Raw genomic sequence first — 5,358 nt, 5'->3', positions numbered from 1 at the left:
CATTTGTCTTTTGCATTTCTTATTCTGTATGACAAGTCAGAATCCATATATGATTGTACAGTGTTAGTTCTTGTTGACAGTGTAGGAAATGGTTTGAAACAACCAGACATGTGGTAAAATAAAGTTGAGAAGTTGTCTGCCTTGGTAAAGTGTTACCTGCCCTGATAACTATGTTTTACAAACTGTGTACCTCATTCCTTGCCTTGGTAAAGTGTTACCTGCCCTGATAACTATGTTTTACAAACTGTGTACCTCATTCCTTGCCTTGGTAAAGTGGTACCTACCCTGATAACTATGTCTCACAAACTGTGTACCTCATACCTTGCCTCTGCAACCTCAACAAAACCAAAACTCCAAAATTATTTCTACCTGTCTGTTGTCCAACTACTATTTCACCTGTGCACATCTACAAATCTTAACAGGCAGGTAGTTATTTCCCTCTCTTTTTAATAGGTATGGCAAAATTACCGTATGTCAATCCTCCAGTCATGTTCACTTTTTAGCAACAATAGACTACAGTCTATAGAAGCAGCTATTGGGATGGGTATCCGTCCAACATCAGCCTGTATGTATGTTAGTCTGGCAGAGACCCTGCGATTCGCGTTCTTCCCTGTTGGAACACGCGCACGCCCTTCAGAGATGCGACGCGAATCCCAGGGTCTGGACGTTCTTGCTAGTGACCGGTCAGATTTCTGCCAGATCCCGGTACTTTATAGAACTCCACAAATCCGTTAATCAAAAAAAATAACAAGTACCCTAGCCAAATAAAATAAAAAATAAAAACATACCGTGCATATAAGTCTACCAGCTACTAGTATATATTCTCTCCGCCCAGTTAGATAGGTGTTTAAATAGGTGTTTCTTTTGACGTCGCTACCCTTATGAATATTCATATACTTGCAAGAACCAACAGTCTCTGTGTCTGGCAGCGCGTGCACAGCGTAGTCTTCGAATGCAGGCCCATCGTGGGCACGCACAAAACAAGGCACAGCGACTGAGGAGTCTATATGTATGTACGTATGTATGTATGTCTGTGTGTATGTCTGTTTGTGAGGATGTCCGTCCACTCATATATCTTGAGAACTGCAGTACTTACAGATTTAATATTTCTTGTGTAGGTGCAAAATATGATTATGAGAAACTGTTTTTTTCAGCTCATATTTGGTTTTGTATATAAATACCAAAAAGAGCTTATATGATGAGTCGTGGCGTCTGTATGTATGTGCGGATGTATGTCCGTCACACACAAAGGCTCCCATACCGCCAAAGCTACCGTCTCAGTATTTGGTGTACAGGTAGATGTAGGGGTTGAGATGTGAATTTGTTCAAATGAACACATCAGTGTCAAAAATGTGCAAATGAGGTAAGAAAAAGTGAAATCCTGCAAATGTGCAGGAGTGATGGCATGCCAGTAAGAAACATGCCAACTCAACTGACCTTGAGTCATTTCCTGTCATTGTTTATGAGCTGTTACATATTAACAGACCTGTTGAAACCATAGACAGTAGAGGGGGAAGACCGTCTATGCTCAAACTAAGAGGGGCTTGTTTCTGCTATGCATGTTGCTGAAGTTGACTCCAGTATCTAAAGTTTCAGACCTTAATTACTTTTGTCATTCTTTTTTTTCTGGTTTAAATATTTCTTGTTGTTTTTCTGGTCGTACTGTGCAGAAATCATTGTCATAACATCAACGTAGAATTTTCCTCCACTGAACAGATAGAAACAACATTTATTGTTGATCATTGGTAACCCATACTGGTATATACCAATTCTGATAAAATTTGAGCGACACCTTATAATTGCGGTATTTTTTGTTTTTGATATCGTTGAGAATATGCAAATTACCGGTAGCTCAAAAAAGGTGTTTTTGGTAAAAAATCTTCTTCTTCATAACCGCTTGTAAGATAACGTTGATATTTTGTATACAGTTCCCTAGGGATGACCCAACTTAGATTTGTTCAAGTTGTGATGAAATATGCAAATTTGTATTTTTAATGATTTTTTTGGTCTTTTTTGGTCAAAAATTTATTTCATCAAAACCCCTTGTCTGATAGCTTTGATATTTGGTATACACGTTTATAGGGATAATCAAGATATGATATATTCAAATTATGATGAAAAGTACAATTTTGTATTGTTGGGGCAATTTTTGCCATTCATGGTCAAAAAAATTATTTCTCAAAAAACTCGTCAGATAGCTTTGATATTTGGTATACAGGTTCCTACAGATGAACTAAATATGATATATTGAACTTATGATTGCTGATCAGACAGCTCCGATATTTGGTATGCAAGTAGGTCCCTAGGGGTGAACTATTTTAGATTTGTTCAAATTTTGGTACATTTATAGGTACAAGTATACGATCGTAGTAACACCACCGAGCCTAAACATTTATTCAGAAGAAATATTTCCACAGAAAAAGTATCTAAACTTGGCCGATGATTCATCTTTTATCGTGCGATAATTCAACGATTTAAGACCAACAGCATATATCCCTTGCCATTTCACCATAGGTCCACCTTCATGTATCTACTAAGACTTAACACTGAATCTCATTAACGATCAAATTGACGTTCTGAATATGTACACTTTGCTCTTGCATGGCTCGTTTCGAGTAATGACACAGAGAATTTTGAGGTTTTTTTGATAACAGTCATGGTGAATGTTCTGAAGATCACATTTTGGATTCTAGCCAAAGCCAACGGGAAAAATACCGTCAAGGACAGTGTGCTCACATTCGGTTTGAATTGGTCCATTCGAGAAATATTTAAACCAGGAAAAACAAGAATGACAAAAGCAAATAAGGTCTCCAACTTAGGTACTGCAGGTCATCTTTAGGAACATGCATATCAACTTCTATAGCAATTGGACAAGCAGATCCTAAATACATAAGCAAATGTCAACAACAAAAAATAGACAGAGAAGGTTTGATAAGAAGAAAAGGTGGGAGTGGGTAAAAAAATGTACAAGGGAGCTGGTAAAAAAGTAATGCTACCTCATCAATCTTCTAGACCCTACCCCATCTTGAATATCAAATGTTCCATCCCTTGGTATTACATAACGCCAGATGACAGGAAATATATTTACAACCTTGGGGATTTTTTAATTAATGCCATGAGTGTTATCATTCTAATGTAAACAGCACTTAAGTTAGTTACAGATGGTGAAATGCCTTCCACTGTGGATGGTGATTACACCTGGAATTATCCCGGATCCAAATTTCTCATCAGTTCTTGTATGTCTTACATAGAAAAGTTGCAAAAATTGGTCCGCAATGAAAAAGTTCACCTAAGCTTTGTTTTCTGGATCAAATTTTCCAACAAATTGATACCAAATATGACAAAATTATGTTCACAGCCTTCAAAACTGTCTCACAACATATCCTGGGTTGGTGTAGGTCATTTAAGGTCACAAACTGAGAAAATTGCCTAAAATATACAAATTTGGGGGTTTCCCAACACTTTGAGCAGAAAATGTATCTAATAACATCCCTCGGGACTTTATACAAAATTACAAAGCTTTTCAAACAAGTAATTTTGAGATCAAGTTTTCTTGACCAAAAATAACAATATTGTCTTAAAAATACAAATTTGTATATTTCAGGACAATTTCCACATATCTAACTATTGTCATCTCTGTACGTCTGTGTACCAAATACAAAAGCTGTCTGTCCAGGTGTTTTAAAAAGAAAATACTGTTTAAGATTTTTTGACCAAAAATGACAAAATTGCTCCAAAATAGTAATTTTCCCAATTTGTCATAATTTCAACAAATTAGAAGCGTAACACCCTCGCAAAGATCCAACCCAAATTTGAGAGCAATTGGGCTGACGGTTTCAGAGAAGAAGAATTTTTACTGAAAATGAGAAAAATCACCAAAAAATTCAGTAAAAATACAAAATTAAGGATATCTTCACAATATTCATAAAACTGTATAAGATTCACCTAAGGTACTTGCACACAAATTTTCAAAGCAATCAAAACAGCGGTTCTTGAGATATTAATTCTTGACCATTTTCACATTTTGTAAGCTCATTTGCATAATTTTGGCAATGCAGACTTCATTTCAACAAAATCCCATCTATAGCCCAGGATGCATCCATACACCAAATACCAAGCTGAAATGTGCAGCGGTTTGCGTGTTTTTGATGTTGACGGACATACTGCACATACATACATATATACACACATACATACAGACACCATCGACTTCAGCTTATACTATAAACTTACATTGGTATAACCAAATGTGAGCTAAAAACCAGACGATAAAAACAGTGTTCATTTAGCCATAGACGCTACAGAAAACTCTTGCTAGGTATCGACAATATAAGTTTACATTCCCTACCGTTTTTCTCGAGGGTCTATGATCTAGACGACGCATCAATGCATTTATCAGATTTGCCCGGCTCGCTTGTCCCCTTGTCAACTTGACGTAGCCAATTTTTCAACATTTGTTTCCCAACAGCAAATTGTAAAGGAAATAACACTCAGTGTGAGTGTCGAACTTGTACATCATCACGAAAATAACAGAGAACTTTGCTCTTTTCCCAACACTTTCTCACTGACTTTCCTTGCCCTCCCTCATTGATTCAACGGCCAGTACCTTAGCCTGAAGGGGGAGAAAGTGCGCCACCAGCGTCATTAACTTTCCGTCATTATTTTGCCAATTTCTCACCAAATTTTTGCCAATTTCTTGTGAAAATTCAATCTGGCGCATCAAAAAGTCAACAGTTTTTAAACTAAATAAAACTGAAGTGATCTGTAGGGCGTCTGACTTTCGATGGGCTTTAAGTCTGGTGTAAGGAGATTAAAATGTGCATCTATATATAGTCCCTTTTGGTGTTGATTGATTTGGTCAGTGAAGTAGGCTTTACAGAAAAGTGTTCATGAAAAACATTTAAGGTACAGTCATATTAAATACCGAACATTCAGGCCGGGAAGAATTTACTGCTGTCTGTTGATGTTATCACGGTGAATGTCCATCACGACACCCTTCTCTGACATGTATTTGTTAATGGCCATTCTTTCACTGACGAATACAAAAGAATTTCCTATTTTGGGATAAAAATGTCAGCTAAACTGTGAATAAAACAAGTCACTGTTATTGAAAAACACATTTTTGAATCTGCAATACTTAGTGAGGCAAGTGTAATTCAAACCATAGTCATACAATACAAAGTGCCTTTGGCATTATACTGATGCTTTTGAAACCCACTCAGTAAATCACAGAGGGACCGTGAATAAATACAAATATGCAGTCACATGGTCTGATAGACTGGCCATACTATACTGCATTGGCATACTGTTATTGCATTGCCAGTCTTTCAACCATGCCAACAGTGGTTACCACTTTCA

This window comes from Ptychodera flava, chromosome 15, assembly GCF_041260155.1.
Source record: "Ptychodera flava strain L36383 chromosome 15, AS_Pfla_20210202, whole genome shotgun sequence".
Classification (NCBI taxonomy): Eukaryota; Metazoa; Hemichordata; class Enteropneusta; family Ptychoderidae; genus Ptychodera; species Ptychodera flava.
This window is presented reverse-complemented; position numbering follows the sequence as displayed.